At 53.6% G+C, this 18,391-nt stretch overlaps 1 long non-coding RNA gene across 7 annotated transcripts; it reads left to right on the top strand.

The window, feature by feature from the left end:
- Nucleotides 1-3,477: 3,477 nt before the first annotated feature.
- Nucleotides 3,478-17,996, top strand: LOC114018085 (uncharacterized). 7 transcript variants are annotated; one of them, XR_008735415.1, is made up of 8 exons: nucleotides 3,478-6,407; nucleotides 6,520-7,851; nucleotides 9,129-9,280; nucleotides 11,111-11,300; nucleotides 12,017-13,937; nucleotides 14,043-14,164; nucleotides 15,160-15,312; nucleotides 15,798-16,676. It is a non-coding gene; the product is annotated as an uncharacterized LOC114018085 (long non-coding RNA). The 7 variants fall into 7 exon arrangements; XR_003563507.2 differs by having other exon boundaries at nucleotides 6,520-7,598; nucleotides 7,746-7,851; nucleotides 12,017-14,164; XR_008735418.1 differs by having other exon boundaries at nucleotides 3,478-4,537; nucleotides 5,588-6,407; nucleotides 12,017-14,164.
- Nucleotides 17,997-18,391: the final 395 nt, after the last annotated feature.

The raw sequence follows: 18,391 nt of genomic DNA on the forward strand, positions 1-18,391 counted from the left end.
GAGCTCAGCCAAGCAGGGAGCGAAGTGGGAGCTGCTTTGAGGGTTCCTCGGTGGGTCTGGACAGTGCCACGCATTGCTTTAGCCGGGGGGCTGCCGGGGGTTTTGTCAGGTTCCTGGAGTGGGAACCCACCGTGGTGATGGGTGCTGACTCCGAGTGCTGCGCTGTCCCCGTGCTTGCAAGGGTGGCACCTGCAGCTGAGGAGTGTGTGCTCATCCCACCCCACGGTAGAGCAGCAGGCTGCGGGCTCACCTGGCCCACAAGCAGAGGGCAACCAGGACCCAAACCCACCCGACCACAAATCCCCCAGCCTCTGCAGCAATGCTCTCGGCAGGAGCTGGAGCTGTCGCGGCGCAGAGGATCAGTGCCGGCGCAGGGAGGGAGTGCAGTGGGATGGAGAACTGCCGGCGGGTCGGTGCCGAGCGTGGCAGTGGCAGCGACGCAGCTGCTGGCCCATCTGGCAAAGCAGCTGCTGGTGGGAGCTGGGGCTTTGCAGGCAGATGTGCAGGCGGCTGGGAATAGCAAGGGGGAGAGGAGGCACCCAGTGGCACAAGGCTGCTGGGGAGCAGGGGGAGGCGTGTGGACTAAATCCTGCCATGTGTCGTGCTGGTCTGGCACTGGTGATGTGCTGACCAAACTGGTGGCAGTGTGGGGGTGAGCAGAGACGTGTGACCCTGGGACGAGTAACGGCAAAACCTTCTGGGGGTTTTGGCAGGTCGTAGGATACCTGGTTGCTTCTTGGTTTCTCTTAGGATCTTGCTGCAGTGCAGCAAGGATGTGATGTGCCAGGTAGGGTGATGGTGGGACCAGAAAGGGTCTGAGCAAACATGTGGCTTGGACCTGGGGTGCAACCGTGCTCTCGGTGCTGGGGGAGCTGGCCTGCCCGAGGAGCGCATGGCTCATCTGGGTACATGGGTTAGATAGCTCTCTTCTAGGCTGAAGTATTTTAATGCTGTTTCTATGTTGGCAAGGAAAAATGGCATGTCCTTGTGTCTCCAAAGCCTTGGCACGGACGCAGCCTGGTGGCACGTGCCCTGCCAGAGGCCAAAAGCCACCCCTTGCAGGTGAAGATGTCCCTGTGAGCAGGGTGCGGTGCTGCAGGGATCTCAGTACAGGCTCTGGAGCGTGTCAAAGACTCAGTGCGCACATCCCTGCTCGCTAGCGAGGATGCTGGAGCAGCGGTGGACCTGGGTGCTCATCCCTGCCCCTCCCCGGCTCCTTCCCCCAAGCCACCGTGCTCGTCCAGTATCGCAGAGTGATGAAGATGCCCGGCTTGTCTCCGTGGGGCATGGGGAAAACGTGGCAGGTGACAGGCTTGTCACAGCGCTTGGGATTAGAGCCCGTCACAGCCCATGTGCTGACGTTCTCATTGCAGAGCCTGCTGCTCCTGCTCGCAGCCCCGGGGAGACGGCGGGGCTGGGGCAGGACCCTGAGCCCCTGTGTTTCCCAGGAGCTCAGCTTTGTCAGCTCCTGTCTTGCCAGGCAATTTTTTTCTTTTCTGTCTGGCACTGCCAGCAGGTCCATTAATCCTCCAGCAGCTGAAGCATGGAGGGGTTTTCCAGGTGGAGTTTAGGCTGGGTCATCAGGTCCTGATGGAGCCTGGAGGGATGGATCTGTCCAAGACCAGCAGGGCTCAGAGCCCCAAAACCCCAGAAAAACCATCCCAGCCATTGCTCAGGCAGTGGGGAAGACAATTCCCCTCCTTCCACCAGTCCAGCTACTCCAGGGAGGCCAGAGAGCAAGGACAGTCTCTTCCTTAAAGGTATTTTTGCTCATTCCAACTTTCCAAAGGTACTGTGGAAGTCAGTCATTTATCTGTAGGGGTTTGTCTTCTGCAGCCTGTCTTCTAGGAGCTGGGATCTCTTGGCTGGATCCTTCTTGCAATTCGTCATCACAAATATCATTTACCCTCCGAAGTCACATCTTGCTTTTAATCAGTCTTTACCGTTCAGGCATGCTGCAAACTGCTCCCTAGATGGCAAAGCGTTATCCTTCTTAATGAGTGGGACTTTGGGGGACATGGGAGAGCAGAGCAGCCCATTTCTCTTCATCACCACCAACAGATCAGAGCAAATCACTTTTGCATTAGCTTTAATAAATCGATTCAATTTGGTGAGCGCCCCCCACCCCCCAAAAAAAAGAAAAAAAAAAAAAGAGAGGAAGAGATTAAAAAGTAAAGGAGGAAACAGCATGGGATGCTTCCAGCAATTGTGGTGAATGGTAAATCTCTTCTTTATTACTCTTTTATTATTTCCAGAATCTGAAGTTTAAATAATTAAGCAGAATAAATGGTGGATGAATATTATTTTCAAGTTTTATTTATTGATTCTCAAAGGACAGATGTGTAAAGAAACCCAGGCATAAAGGAAGCTAATTTCTCTGGTGGTGTAAATCAGGGTAGGAACATTAACATGAATGCCATTTAAAGGAGATTTACACCAGCTGATCATCCACTCTCCTAATTTTGGGAGGAAAATATGGAAGACTACATAATTTTTAATAATTTTTTGTACTGTCTTCTGTGCGATTAATTTATTTTCCAATTTAAAAGCACATCAGGTTCGGGTTTGTTTTTGTGGCTTTTTTTTTTTTTTTTGGTAATTTAAATAAATTTGTTTGCAGTATTACTCACTCTAAAGGTCTTTTCAGGAGCATGAGGCTGGAAAAGCTCCATGTGCCTGCGGGTTTCTGCTCACAGCATCTGCAAAGCCGGGCTGGTACCCTGCAAGGCGAGGATGTGCTGCATCGCGCAGCAGGCGCTGGACTCGTAATACCTGCTTTAGCAATGTATTTATTTTTTTAAACATATAGATGAAAGCCCAACTGCCTGGAGCACACCCCTCTGTGCAGTCCCGAGTCTGCCGCCGTGCAGGGTTGCGTTTGGGGGCAACCACCTCATCGTGCTTTCACTGTTCTTAATTGCAGCTTCAGTCTCAGGTCACTGCTGATCCGTCGCACGCGGGGGTGGGGGGGCTTGCCTTCTGCAGGAGATCTCCAGCGCTGGGATATTTTTGGCAGGAGGAGGAGGAGGTGGTGGCTCCAGCAAGAGCAACAGAGGCCTCGGAGAAGCAGAGGCATGCGAGTTGGTATTAACAGTGGGGCCAATTAAGGAGACAAGGAATTAAGTCAAACTGACACCTGTAAGTAAATCGACCCAAAGGAAATAGGATGCTACATGAAATTTCTGCTACGCAGGGAGGGACATACGGATAAAGTAGCTACAGGAACAGATAAATAGGGGGTTCCCTTTGTTACCCACCCTTGCCTGTGTGGTAAAACCAATTAGGGCACGTCGCTGGTGCAGTCGCAGCTGATGGGGATGGGCACCGGCGTGGGAAGCACTGCCAGTTTTCAGGAATCCCCAGCTCAGCTCACTCTGGGCAAGTTTCGTCATGCAAAGTCTCAGCATCCTGAGAAGGAGTTTCTCGTGCTTGAGGCATCATGCAAAGTCTCAGCATCCTGAGAAGGAGTTCCTCGTGCTTGAGAGAGCCCTGAAATACAAATGCCGGGAAGGCGAGGCTGGGTGTGCGCAGCTCTGACTTTTATGGCTTCATTCTCCACGGATGGGGTCATGGGAAGTTATTTTGTTCCAGCAAGACGGGGAGAATCTCAGGCGTCGGGAGCTTGGCTTGGGTCCCTTCTCATCTATTACCAGCCTAGAAATGAAAAATCTGGCTGTGATTTGTAGTGATTGCAATGGAGCAGAAAAGCAGTTGGTGTCTCCGATCCCTCACCGTTCATTATTTTTTTTCCCCCTGTGCTCCTTGATAGGATTGGCAATTGGGATTTGGGGAGCACAGGGGTTGGTGTTTGTGGCCTTTTCAGCTCCACCAGTAGCACCTGCATCGCAGTGTGCCCTGAGGCTTGTTTGGGCAGCCTGAAGATAAATCAGAGAGTTTATAAAATGTTTCAGAGGAGCACGTGAAAGTTGGGGATTGCCATTGCACGGTGTGTTTGCGACCAAGGAGGATCCATCCACTGTTGCCTCTGGAGATGCGTGGAGTTCATTATCCCCCTGCCTGGAAAGCAGGCTGGAAAGCCAGGAGGCTGCATTCATGTCTCTGCCAAAGTATGTCAAATTAATCTATCTAGCATCTTTGCGATTTTTTTTTTGCCCAGCTTTAAAATGGGGACAGTTGTCACCTGCCTTTTTTAGAGCAGGCTCATGTGTTTAAGAGGAACTGCGTGTGGGACGAAGTTTTGCTCCCACGCTCGCAGCAGGGGTGAGATTTGGTCCTTCAAAATGCCACTTGATAAATAACAAGTAGTGATAAACACTTATTGTTATTCTCCCTTTTTTTTTTTTCTTCTGTGGGAGTAGATGATATTGCTAAGTGACCGAATACTCATTTGACCCTTGAAAATGCAAGAGTCATGTTTAATTCATGTCTTTTATTTATAGATTTAGGCTCCTCCAGTTTCTGTCTTGCAATGTGCGGCTGCTGCTCCAGAGCAGAGGGAGGGTGTTTGGCCAGAGCCCCCCCCCTCAAGGAACAGCTTTCAGGACCAAGCTGTGGCAGGAACGCTGTTGGGTACCATGTCAGCCCCCTGCATGCTGATGAGGGCTTGTAAGAAAATAAATATGGGGATTTTTGCAGCCAAATTGCATGAACATTTTTGGTGGAGCAATCACAGCTGGCTGCCCGCCTGCCTGCCATCAAATCAAGGGTTTTCCAGTGGTATTTGCATCCAGCATGTTCCTCCAAGAGACCAGCCCAGCGAGATGGGGTGGAAGGGAGCCATGTCTCCCTGTCCCTCGCCCCACCAGCCCCATGGCGCCCTGCCGAAGCCGAGCCCAAGGGTTGGAGCAAACTGGGCTGAGGGGGAAGCTCTGCCCCATGACCACAGTCCAGCAAAGCCACACGAGGAGCTGAGCGCAGCGCAGAGATGCGTGAAGCCAGGAGATCATTAATCAGATTAATGAGGCCATGATCTTAAAGCCACATACAGATGACAAAAGTGATTGAGTGGTGCTGGACAGAAGCAACGTGGGCAGAGCTGGCTCTGGGATGAACTCGTGTTGTCAGCAGGGAAAGACAGTCCTGGGATGTGTGGCCAGGGGCACCCGAGCAGAAGGACGGGGACATAATCCTGCCTCCCAGTACAGCACTGGTTAAACCACTGTCAGCTGTGGGCAAAGCATCACAGGAAGGGAGTGGAAGAGGCTGCAAAGGGAGGGAATTGCAGCCTGGAGGAAGATAAAGGGTTTAGAGAGGATGGCTGTGAAGAAAGCGATTAGAGGAAATTAAAAATGGCCAGGCTGGAGATCAGGGTTGGGGAGGAGGAATCTGGCCATGCCGGTGCGAGGGTGCACTGCAGCACGGGGAAATTGCTGTCATCACTGGACCGTGCCGAGGCTGGGAATAAACAACGACATTAGATGGAGCAGGAGGCTCACACGCGTCCAAGGCCAGCCAGGCACTCCAGCACTGGCACCAGTTTGGGGCTGAAACAAAGCAGCAGGCCAGCGAAGGGGCTGGAGGGGGCAGGGAGGTGTTAATTCCTGCCTGGTGACACCCTGAGGTATATGCTTGGTGAGTCCGAATGAGCTTTTGGTAGAGCTCTTCTGCCTCTGGTTTTTCAATCTAGTGATTAAACATCCATCGCAGACGTGCCTCTTCCCTCGGACAAACGTCTTGCAAAGGCCAGGCAACCTTGGGCATCATCAGTTGCCTTGAACTTGGCACCTTCTGCAGCCACAGAGAGCCACGGGAGATGGATGTGTCGTCCCCAGTACTTCGGGGCGCTGGCTGGAAGCTTGCCTTGCCCTAGGAGCTCTGAGGATGCTGAAGGACCAGTCCTTGGAGTGCAAACGCTGGATTGGAGCAGGATTGGAGATTGGGGACAGATAAGGATGCTCTTGCATGTCTCAGCAGTGCCATCAAATGCACTCGTGTCGCTTTGGTGGGGGAGAGGATGAGGTGGGCTCCTGGGTGCTCCCTGGGTCATTGCTGCTGCTCCTGGGAGGTGCCCGAGGGCACGACCCTACAACTTGCTCCCTAGAAATTGCTGCCAACCTGCGGGGGCTCCGACAGAGGCAGTGTCACACCAGAGGTGTTGTGTCCATTACAGGTGGCTGTGCCACACCTCCAGGTTGAAGAACAACTAGGAGAGCCGAGATGTTCACCACAAGCCTTCTCTTGAAAAGGATGCTGCTGGAGGGGAGAGCTCCGGGTGGTGGTTTGACCCCTCGTTCTCCTCTCCCACTGCCTCTTCTTAAAAAATAGGAAAGAATTAAATCCCATCAGTGGCTTTTAAAAGCTAACTGAAAATGTCCTTTATTAAATTACCACCCTATTGATCTAGCAGTCATCCGAAAGGGGATTGATTGAGGACTTAAACAGACGCACAGCCGGGCCAGATGTTCAATTAATGTGCATAAACGGGCAGTGGAGAAGCAATTTTCAGAGTAAGTCAAGCAAAAGATCAATCCTGTTTTGCCTCCCATGCCAAAGTTGCTTCTGTATTTATTTTTATGTTATTTCATCTTTTCCCCCCCTCCCCGTCTCTCTTATGATAAGGATGTCGTCGAGAGACAGCACTCAAAGCCCAGCTCGCTCCACTCACGGAGCCATCGCTCCCTTCCGTCAGGACTTGGAGAGGACACGTTTGCAGAAGGGTCGGGGAAAGCCACATCGAAGAGAGAACTCGCACCTGAGGGTGTTTTTAGCATTTTAAAATCCCAGGTTCTCTGTTAAACTCCTACAGAGAAGGCAGGATGCAGCAGAAGATCTGTCACCTGCTTTGAGGATTCACGTGTCTGATGAACCTTGAGTTTCTCCTCCAAGTCTGGGGAAGATCTGGGGGGGAAAACATCTTTATTGAGTGTTTCCTCCCGTCTCTTCCCCACATGATAATTCCAGCTGGATGCTAGGGGCGAAGCAACTATGATGGATATACAAATATCTAGCTTCTCTCCGGCCTTTCCAAAGACAGCCCGCGGACACAGCTGAAGCAGGAGTGAGAGGAAAGCATTTGAAGGCAAGTCACCGTTCTGTGTGTGTGTGTAAACAGCAAGAAATACTCTGGGTGGGTTTTTTCTCCAGACTTAGCAAGGATCCTGGCAAGAAATGCTGCTCTCTGAAGGCCATCAGCACAGCTTTGGCTTGAGGGCTTTGCTCCCGATCTCCCTTAAGGCAGAGGTAGGTGGCATCACCCCACGCACGTAGAAGGGATCACCTTTGACGCGGCCCAAGGAGAGCGCAGAGCCAGGCTGCTGAGCCCCAGTGCATGGGGAGGCTGAGCCAAGGCGTTCCGTGGCTCCAGAAGAGCTTCCAGGTGGAGCTGAACCACGGACCCGGTGAGCTGGAGATGCTGAGGTTCCGCTGTGCCTGATGCACCATCGGTGCAAATCCGCTGGGTCCTTCCCCAGGGAGCCAGCAGTGCCTCACAGCAGTGACACTGGGGACCTTGATCGTCTTGTTGGGGACGCTGGGGCAGAACTGGAGCCCAGTCCCCTGCACTGGGTTCTGCTCATTCAGCTTTTGCTAAGCAGCGGCTGAAACTCCTTCTTCTCCGTCAAGCAACAGAACAGGAATTTGGTGGGGCAAAGGACTCTTGATCTACTGCACTTGGGGAATATGGGCTCAGGAACGTCCATGTGAGCTCTTCCACCTTCCCTTCACTCTTGGCTTTGTCCTCTGCTCCCCCTGGTTGGGTGGATGTGGGGTCCCCAAGGTCCCCATGGTCTGGGCACGTGGAGAAGGATGCTTTCCACTCGCTGACCTCTCTCCTCCTGCCCCCCCAGACCCAGCCGTCCCCTCACGCTGCTGCTGCTGCTCTGGGTGACAACATGGCTTTGTGCATCTCCTCCTGCGGGAAGGGGGGGACCGTGTCCTGAGCTGGCATCACAGGTGAGTCACCACGGCGGACAGCCTCCCCTTTCCTTAACAGCACAGCCCTGGTGCTCGCAGCTCCTTCCCCAGCACCAACAGGAGGGACCAAGCTCTGAGCTAAAGCCATAATTAGCAGGAGCTCATTGCAAAGGCTGGGACCGAGGGGCTTTTCCGGTCTGTTACTGCTTGAGGAGCCTTTCATTATGAGGATGGAGAAGTGTTATTCCTCTTCCCCTTGGCAAAATGTGGGATTTCTTCTCCCAGGAGGGGTGGGGGTGCCCTGGGGTTCACTTTCCTCCTCCTCCTCCCTGGGGAAACATGGTTGGAGCTGCTCTTGGTGCAGGGAGGAGGGGGCAGGAGGAGGGGATGAGGAGGGCCATGGGGGGACAGCCATGGGAGGAGAGCCAGAGGGATGTGCTTGGTCCAGATTTGTTCAGTCTAGTGATTCAGGAGCCAAAAAAGAGCTGGTGGGGGCAGCAGCAGCGCAGCCCCCGTCTCGGGTCAGGGCAGAGGGGGGGTGAGTGGAGCGGGGAGCTCGGGGGTCCCGACCTGTCTCCTCTCTCCACCTGTGGTGCCCGTGGGGAGCAGCAGAGAGGGAAGGGAGCTGGAGGCTCCTTTCCCCTCTCTCATCTGTGTGATAGAATCATTTTTGAGGAAGATAAATTATTAAATGAGTGAAATCTTCTGTGAAGAGTTAATAAAAATGTATCTTCAATGAGAATGTGCTGGGGCTTTTTACAGCACCTGAATGGAAGCTGCTCCTGCGGCAGACAGAGACCTCTCATCTCCTTTTCCTTTTCTTTTCCTTTTTTTTTTTTTTCTTCCTCTTTTTGGTTTTTTTTTCTCCCCAAGATCATTGTTTCTTTCCTGTTCAAGAATAGCCGTGCAGGAATAGATCCGCACCCCAGCAGCTGGCAGGAGCCATGCCAGCGGGGGGACATTGGACCATCTCTTTTAAGTCAAAAACTGGTCAGCAGTGAAAAGGATTTTTGTGTGTTTGTTTTTTAATTTTTTATACCTCTGCTTTTGGGATTTTTGCAGCCAGTATGTTATTTTAACGTGTTACTTTGTCCCTGGTAGTACAGGCTGTAATTTAATGTGATTCTGTGTTAATAAAAGATTATTCTGTCTTTCTTTTTTTACTTATTCTTCCTTTGGTTATAATCAAATAAGTGGAGCACATTGTTTAACAGGCTGTGAGTGCTGGAGTGTGCCTGGGTGTGATGGGACCTGCATCCTGGTGTGACAACTCGCTCCAGCCAGCACTTGCATTGCTTTTCCCTCTGTCTTTACAGCTGTTGGGTGTTTTTTCTCCCCCAAAGATGATCCCTGCAACATTCCCACCCCACCAGGACAGAGAACCCGAGCCCTCGCCTTGCTGATCTGCTGCTTTGCCACGTGGCTGTCGGGATTTATCCAGTACCCTTCCAGCCTGAGGCACGGGATGGTGAGTGTCGGGATGCTGATTGAGATGCTGCCCATCAACCAGCATCCTGGCAAAAGTCCACAGCTGTGGGAGCACCGAGTAAAGCTGCTGCTGGGGGCAAAACCCCTCTGCTGGCATCTCCTTAGGCTGCTGAGACATCCCAGCTGCTCCTGCGATGGCCAAACCGCTTCCCTGCCTAAGGGCAAACTCACCAAAGCTCATCCAGAGCAGCAGCACAGCCCGGTTGTGACTGTAAATTTGGGGGGCAGGGGGGAAGAAGTGATTTATATGTACAGTTGGGATTTTATTTGCATTTTAAATCACACTCTCTGCTAAACTAATGGACCCCCTATTTATAGATGGCTCCAACATAAAGTGACTGCTAATTACTACAATTAATATAGCGTTAAAGGCTTGCCAGCCAACTCCACTGCAACTTGTATCGCCTACTCATTTTCAATTAAGGCACATTGACAAGTAAAATACGCAGTTATTAAGAGCAGAGCCCTGTTGTGTAATTACATTTTTCTAAGGTCATTAATCTCCTGCAATATTCAGTTTTGCACCCAGTGGCCGGAGTGGGGGCAGTTTCAAGGGGCTCATCGGGGACGGTGGTAGCTTTTAGGCAAAGTGAAAAAACGGTGAGATTTGTTGTTTTTATTTGGCCTGCAGGCTGTGGGTGCACATCCTTGGGTGGGCACCCTTGGATAACGCATAGGACCATCGCATCTGTGGCCAACAGGTGCCTGTCTAAGGAGCCTGTCTCTGCCACGCTGCACCCTTGGGTGCTTTGGCTGCCTGTGAGATCTTTCTGCATTAAAGTCAGGCAGAAAACCCCGTGTTTGTGGAGCTCTTAGGTGGGAGTTATACTACGGTCAGGTTTCTATGGTTCATCCCCACGTTTATTATTATTTCCTAAGCTCTTTGGAGACACCCAGGATGAGCTGCCTATTGAATAGGGCTTTTTCCTCCCGGATAACGGACGGGAAGGGCTCTGGGCTGTACCCTGTGTGCTTTTTGGGGGCCAGAGGGAGAGTAGAGGAGCTGGGGGGATGGAGACCCCGCTGTGTTCTCCCCACCCGGGAGCAGAGCAGCCTCCTCCTGCCCCACCAGCTCCTGCCCACCATGCTGGGCCAGGGGGTTACGGCAAATGCCAGCGAGGCTGAATCCTCACGCTAAGTCCATGTCTGTTAATCCAAGCCCCGGCAGCACAGCACTGAGCCTCTCCCGCCGCGGGTCCAAGCCTTCCTTGTTTGATGCTTTGTGTGCTTTTTGGCCGAGTGTCAGTAAAGGCGCTGCCAGCCACGGAGGGGGCAACGGATCTGTAAAGCAAAAGGAAAACAAATAAAGAAAAATCAGTATAAAGAGAGGCTTAACTGCAAACAAGCAAGCAAACATCCAGAGCAGCGAAGGAGCATCATCTCCCTAATGCCTCCAGCAGCAGCTGGTGAAATCATGCGCAAAATCCTGCAGCATTAGGGCACACATGGCGACAAGGTGTAGTGCTGTGATTATAATAAAGACAGACACGGGCCTTTAACACTTTCAAGCTGATGCTTTGATTGACTGCTTGAGACTCGGTGCTGGCAAAGCAGCTGGAGCTCACCGATTGCCGGCGCCTGCCTGCTGCGGGGAGCGGGGAAGGAGGGCAAGGAGGGCTGGGTGGGGGGGCTGGTGCCCACACAGGGCTCATCCCAGTGCTGGTGCCCACTGGGCGAGCTGCTGGGGGAAGCCTGGATGCTCTGTGCAAGGCTCAAGGTCTAACCTAGCTCTCACCCATCCCATGGGTGTCCAAGAGCTGAAACTGCCGAGTGCTCCTCAGCCCCCTGCAACAAAGTCCTTGCTTTACAGGTCCTGCCTGGTTTGTAGGTGGTTTGTTGGTTTTCTTGGAGCTGAAGCTGTTTCTCTGGGTGCCACCTCCTCCCTTAGGTCCGGGGTTTGGTCTTTGTCTCTGGATGCTCTGGGGTTCTGCATCTCCACCGACTCTCTGGATGCTTTCTGTGCCAGAACTGCTCTCCACAGCTCACCCGTGCCTCGCCAGGTACTACAGCGCTCCGCTGGTTCCCGTAACTCCAGGGTTTAAGCGCCCAGCATGGCCCTTAGCACCAAACAGCCGTAAATCTCCAGGTCCTTGTTTGCCTCTGGCTTTTATTGACAGCACGGAGGAACGGCCAGGGCCACGTGCAAGGAATGAAGATGTCCGAGGAGCTCCGTGTGGAGGGATGGCCAGGAGCACATGCTGCTCGTCTGGGCCTTGGGACACTTTTTTGCTGCTCCCTGGAAGGGGATGGCTTCTGCCCCACTGCAACGGCAGGAGTGGGACCTCATCCAATCCTTGCTCACCAGCTGGGTTTTTTTGATGTTTAGATCCTTGCAAAAGGTGAATGGAGGTCCTTGTGTAGGGACTGCACCGCAGGGCAGGGCTACTCTATGAACAGACTGGATGCTCCGGTGTCTCCCCTGCAGACTTCCAGAGGGGTCCAGCAGGAGCTGGACACGTGGCTTTTGCCAAAGCTCAGCAGAAACTGCCCCAGCTTTCCCAGCTGGCTCCCCACATCATCCCCCACCCAATTCCAGCAGACCAAGGAGGGTGAGGGTGCTCCATCCATCTCCATCCCTCCTGGTCCTGTCCCTTCTTGCTGCTTGGTAGTTGCTATGGATAAGGTTTACTCAAATTTATGGCACTTTGGAGGAGGTTTCTAGGAAGAGATGCCTTTTGCCCACTGAATTACCAACATCTCTCTCTCCTCTTCCCAGGGCTCAGCTCCACGGCTTGACTGACACAGAAGCGTTCCAGCATCAGAGACTGAGAGACAAGCAAGCAATTTGCCAGGAAATTATCCTTTGGGATTCCTCCTCTCTCCAGTCAGTTTAATTGGGTGAGCTCAGGGTGGCTTTAATTGCTGTGCTCAATACGCAGCTTCACCCCCTCCTCTCTTTTTTTGTCTCCCATCTCTCTCTTCCCCCACCTCCTTCCCAGCACCATTTATCTTCCTCCTCCTACAGCATCTCCCCTTGTTGTTTTTTCCCAATATCTCTTGGAAATGGTGGCAAGCTGAAAACTGAAACGCTGTTTGAGTCCCTCATGGCTGACAGGTTCTTTAAGACTTTGGTGCTTCTCAGAGGGTGATGAACTGGCTCAGAGAATCCTGGATTCACCCAGGGGATTTGCAATGGTTGTGGCACTGAATGGCAAAGCATCTGTTGCTGGTTGTGTGCCCTTTGGTGAAGGTGGTGATGTCCGGTGGGATGTGGGATGTGTTTTCACAGTAGCTGCCTTCTTGCCCACGTGCTTTGTGGCTGATGTCTCCTAAATATGTCCCAGCATGGGCTGAGGTTGCAGCAGAGGCTGTAACTTCCCAGTGCGGGACTGGGAGCCCCTGGTCATGGTTGGAGCCTGGAGGATGTTCCCTTATCCCTGGTGCTGCTTCCCAAATTGCTCTTATAATTTTTAAGGGGTTGGAGACCACGTGGGGTTCATGGTCATCACGCTTGCATATGGCAACTGAAGTGCACAAACTACACCCACTTAATTTGTCTCGGTTTTTGCTTGGGCTTATTCCAGAACCACCTTCAGGGCATTTTATGGGTCAGATTCTCAGTGATGTGAATTGGAAGCATCCATGAGCCCTCCCAGGGAGGTACCTGGTACTCGAGGGTGGTCTGGCACTTGCCACAGGACTTGTCTAAATGGCTCTAGGGAGGGCTGCAAGGACAGGGAAAGTAGAGAGAGACATTCAAAGTCCATCCTGGAGTCCTTCCACCTGTCAGCAGCATCCCCCTCCTCTCTTCTCCACCTTCACCAGAAGACCCCTGCTCCCCCAGCCTGGCCTGGCTGCAGCTCTCTGCTGCCCACAGAGGCAAAGCTCACTGCTGGGGAGCTTGCAGTGCGTTTCAGTTCGGTGTCTGAATTTTATATAGTGTTCAGAAACAAGACTCAATCTGCAAGCCCACTCCCTGGCCAGCAAACACCAGATTTGTGGCTTGCTCGTGGTCCCCAGGGACACAGCACGAGCATCCAAGCAGCACATGCAGCACTATGATGAATGAGGGATAATTTAAAATGGCAGCTGAAGTCCAAATTCTGTTTGTAATAAATACATAAACTAGTTACAAATAAATTGATTAGCCAAAGATATGCTCTTAACACTCTTTAAACTCTAACATCTGTTTGTAATAAATAATTCAACTGGTAGATGTTAATGGGGAGGCCGGGCTCGGTGGGAGGGAAGGCTGCTTGAGGCTCCGCAGAGACACAGGGCTGCCAAGAACCACGCGCCGGAGGAGCGGCTGTGGCTGCAGACACATCCGTGTGCTGTCCTGGGGGCTCCCCGCGTGCCTGGCAGCCACACGCGTGTCCAGCCGTGTCCCAATTGACACAGCCACGGTTGCACAGGTGGAGAAACTCTGCACGCAGGGTGGCACGTGTGTGCTTCGCGTGTTCCTGCCCGCGCCATGTGCTCCCACCCATGGGAGCAGGCTGATCCCTGGGCGCAGCCACACGCAGCGCCGTGTCCCTGTGGATTGACGTGGAGATACGGCCGCACGCAGGTGTGACGTTATGGAGCTTGTTGCATGTGGTGTGCGCACGCTGTGGGCGCAGCGGGTGTGGAAGTTGCACACGTGTGTGTTTTCTGGCATATCCCTGCCCTGCTGCGGGATCCCAGGGAAGAAGCAGGTACCTGCACCCCCCTCCCAGCCTTGCCTCCGGCAGCCCTGGCTGCAGGCAGCAGAACTGGCTGTCACAGGCTGATAATTGTTGGGTTTCTCCTTTTTTAATCAGTGCTAACAGCTGCTGTGCCCAATGCACGAGGGGCTGCTCCTGGCACTGGTGGTGAGCTGTCAGCTCAGGACCATCTCCCCGATCAGCTGGAGGAGCCAGCTGGAGCTGGACCAAGGCTGAGAGTGAGTAACACACTGGGGGGAGTGGGGGGCACTGGCAGCTCCAGACAGGGGATGGGGATGAGGGATGGACCCACTGGTACCCAACCAGGCTGCTTGTGGTCCTCCAGCTGAGCCAGTGCTGATGGTATTGCTCTGCCTCCGGGAAATGCAAATCCTTCGGTGTGGATACATCAGAAGACACTGTCCAGCTCCAGGCTTAGCCGGTTCTGCACCGCTTTTGCAGGCAGAGGCAGAGCTGGATGGGGCCAGAGGCAGGCGAACGCCAGAGCATCAGCCCAGGCGAGGCAGCATGTGCAGGAGGAAGGTGACGGTGCCCTGGCACAGCCTGTCCTGCTGTGCTCTCCAGGATTGTGTTTCAATTCCCCCTCTGCAGACGGGGAGCAGGCGGGTGCCGATGCACAGGGGTGGGCTGCAGGTTGCTGGGGCAAAGCTGGCTGTCGGGGTTAAGGGGCTGAATTGCTGCAGTGATGAATTGCTCAGTCTGAGGGTTTTGCTGCTGTCCCACAGCTGTGCTGCGGTCGCAGAGCCACATCCCGGACAGCATCTCCTGGATCCCTCCCATGGGGTCACATCCAGTCTTGGTCTAAGTCACTGTTGCTCCCCACAGTCCTTGCTCCCATGGGCTCCAGCTGCTGTTGGCTTTCTGCTGAATTAGCAAGAACCAAGTTCATTGCTCTAAAAACTTGGTTGAAAACACATTGCCCTCTCTAGGCTGGATGTGTTGCTCCACGCAGAGAGGACATCCAAGGGCTGAGTGATCTGCCATGGGCTGTGGGATGGGACTTTCCCAAAGTATCTCTTGGTGATGCGATGGGGCTTGCACATGTTCCTCGTTGTACGCATGGACCTACTTGTGCAAACCTGGCCATCACCGCACTGTGAGGCCACCCAAAACCAGTAGCAGCAGCAGCTGTTTATGGCTCTCCGTGCAGCTACCCACACGAAATATTTTGCCTCCCATATTTTCTGCTGCATTTTCATCTGCTCTGCTTCAGCTGTAGGGCCAGCCAGCAGCCTCCCGTGGGAGCAGCCCATCCCCGTCACTTTTGGGTGGCTTGTCCTCTGGCTGGCATCCTCCCCTGAGAACAACAGGATCCTGGAGTGAGCGTGCACCACCCCCAGATGTGCCACCATGGGAATTTGATGGGGTAAGAGGGAGAGAAGAGGACAGAAGAAATGATTGAAGGGTCTTAATCCTGCCTGTGAAGCTCTGGGGAGGACCCAAACCTGGGAGATGGTCAGAGGGACAGTGTGGGCAGGAGGGAGATGGACTGTCAGTGTGGTTGTCACCTCCTGTCACCCAGGTGTGAGGCGGGGCTCTAACTGTTCGCAGCCTGCAGCCTCCAAGCATCAATCCCTGCTGCTCCATCCTCTGGTCCCTGCTGCTCCATCCTCTGTCAAAACAGCACCCTGAGCTCCCCAGGCGGTGCTGAGGTGCTCCTCCCATTACTCACCCCATCCCATCCGTGTCTGCCCTGGAATTAAACTCATTTGTCACTGCTGCCCTCCTCCCACCCGCCCCTCTCCCTGTGTGCTCATCTCGCAGGACCAGCTGCTTGTGGCAGCCCCATGGCCTGTGTGTCCCGATGTCCTCAGGCACCGCAGGCCTCATCCTGTCTCCATCTGCTTACAGATGTCCTGGGGCATGCACAGAGCCATTTCTTCTGGCCCCCACCTCCACAGACCCATCACAAGTTGGGACCCCCCAGTGCTGCGTTCAGAGGCAGCCCCTGAGCCCAGCCCACACCGGTGCTGATGCACCAGGGCTGGATGAGGCTGAGCTGACCCATTCTCCACCAAAACCCTCTGGAAAATGCCAAGGAGCCTCTTATGCCCTCCCTTTCCCAGGGCTGACATGGCAATTTGGCTGAAGTTGTTCTCCAGCCCCTCCCTGTCCCTTCCCTGCCCCAGGCACCTCAGCCCCCGGTGAAGACGCGGCAGGGAGCATCGCTCCCAGAGTAACAGGTTCATTCCCAACCTCCTCCATCCTCCCATGCTGCGTTTCCTCGACACGCTCGCTCAAACCTGCTTTGCCGGCATTGCTCTCCAGCTTGCAGCACAGCCCCTGGGAACATTCCCCCAGCAGCCAGCAAGAGCTGCTCGTTAATTAGCCTCCTGTTACTCCCGAGCATCCCCTGCAATAACACACAGCTCCTGCTTTTTAACTACCTACAAGTAATCACTCAGTCTCCAATAAAAAGGGAAGGAACAAGCCCCTGGTTGTGTTGTTAGCAATAATTTTCCTGGCTGTTAACCTGCTCCCGTACTCTAATTTTTCTCATGGAAGCCCCAGATGTGGTGGGGAAGGACGGGAGCCAAGCGCAGCTCCCGTCCTGCTGCTGACTTGCTGCCAGCCGCCCAGAGCCACACGTTCAGCAGTTCTTATTCCTCCCTGCCCATCCCACGTGCTGGTTTTAGGGGCACAGAGGGTGTGTGCACGTGAGTCTGTGCAAGAGAGACTTCCCACGGTCCGGCGCTTAGCTCAGCCTGCAAATTTTTATGGAAAAAGCTGGGAAAATGCGAACGGCTGTGATTGGGATTTCTGCATTAGTCCTGGAAATCCCGCATCAGCCTCGGAAAGGCAGTCGCTGCCCCTAAACAACTTAAAGTGTGAGGAAAATACAGTCCTGTCTGAGACGTCAGCCTTGCCGGGTTATTCCCAAGGAGCCAGCTGTTTTCTTCTCTTGTTGCCTGTAAATCCCTGTCACGCTTAAAGCCTCTCTCCTGATAGGGAGCCTAGCGCCTGAGCCCTGAATAAACCTGCTGCAACTTTCCAGCTTAGCATGCCGAATGTAATGTTCTTAACCAGCCTCATCGCGGCAAATCTCCATATTTCTCAGGGATAAACACTCACCTCTCCTCCCTCTGTTTTCTGCTTTATGGCTGATTTTCCACCGGGAGTGTGGTATCAGGCTGTAATTGCTTGGAGGGATGCTGAGGCCACTAAGAAGTCTCTTGGTTTCTCCGTACCCCCGCTCTTGCAGGAAGGTTGCCCGCCCAGGGTGGTTTGCAAACAGCTCTTTCTTGAATGGGAGAGGGTTTTGCAAAAAAATGGAGCCGGGGGAAATACCCCTGAGAAGCTTTCAGCTGGGTGGTCCTGTCTAGTGGTGGGGATGGGAGGATGCTGGCGAGGGATGGCTGCTGAGATTGCTACGGACACAGTGATGCTGAGCCGGGCAGTGGCATCTCTGTGGGCTCCCAGGCATCACCGGAGTGGTACAGCCATCGGTGGTGGGGGGAAGGGCTGTCCTGGGTGGGCTGCATCTCCTCTGAGGGCCACACTGAGGGTTTGGCATCACTGGGGCTGGGTCAGGCAGGGCTGCTCAGTTTTACATAAATTCACCTGCACTGGGCTGCTCCCTCTTGAGTTTCAGATGCAAACGGAGCTGAAATCCCCACCCTGGCCCACACCACTGCCTCTCCTGAGCTGTTACTGGTGCAGAAAACCAAACTGGACTCAAACCCCATGTCAACAGAGAGAAGGCTGCATGGAAGCAGGGCCAAGCTAAGCAAGCTCCGAGCCCTCCCAGTCTTGAAAACATCTTGAATTGTGCTGTCAAACAAGGTGTGTTGGGGCAGGGTATGCTCAAGGCTGGTTCAGCAACCCAGGGAGGTCCTGGGAGAGTAGCCAGGCTGGTGCAGCACTACCAGGAGCTGGTGGTGGTCTCCCTCCTGCTGCATGGGGGCTTCTGCTGCTGTGGGCTGGAGCTGTGGCCATAGGCTGTGCCTGCCTGGGGCTCTGTAGCAGCCAGAGGTGCCATCCACTCGCTCCTCGCTGGGCTGGTGATGCTCACAGCTCTCCAGCCCCGTCTCGGTGCAGCACGTAGGTGAACAAGGGGGAAAAGAGATGGTAGAAGGGAAAGGATGGGGGAGCTGATGAGAGGAGGAGAGAGACAGGCAGGGATTGTTCCTAAAGCATCGGGGTGTGGGGGGGAATGAGGATGTAGATCACCAGAATTGGCAAGGGACAGGCCATAAAGCAAAAATAAAAAGGTATTATAATTTATGATGCACAGTAAAAATATCCTGGGAACTGGGTTATGAAGAAGAATTCATTTTCGCACCAACTCTGCGTATCTTTAAAGATGATAAATGACATTATGATTCTTCCTTATATCTGAGAGCTGGAAAATTCACTCCACCTGCGGGGAAGGAGCGGGTCCTGGGCTGGGGACAGCACTTGTGTGTCGCTGGGCCAGGGGTGCCGCAGCAAAGCCGGCATCTGCC

Source organism: Falco cherrug, chromosome 16 (genome assembly GCF_023634085.1).
Source record: "Falco cherrug isolate bFalChe1 chromosome 16, bFalChe1.pri, whole genome shotgun sequence".
Classification (NCBI taxonomy): domain Eukaryota; kingdom Metazoa; phylum Chordata; class Aves; order Falconiformes; family Falconidae; genus Falco; species Falco cherrug.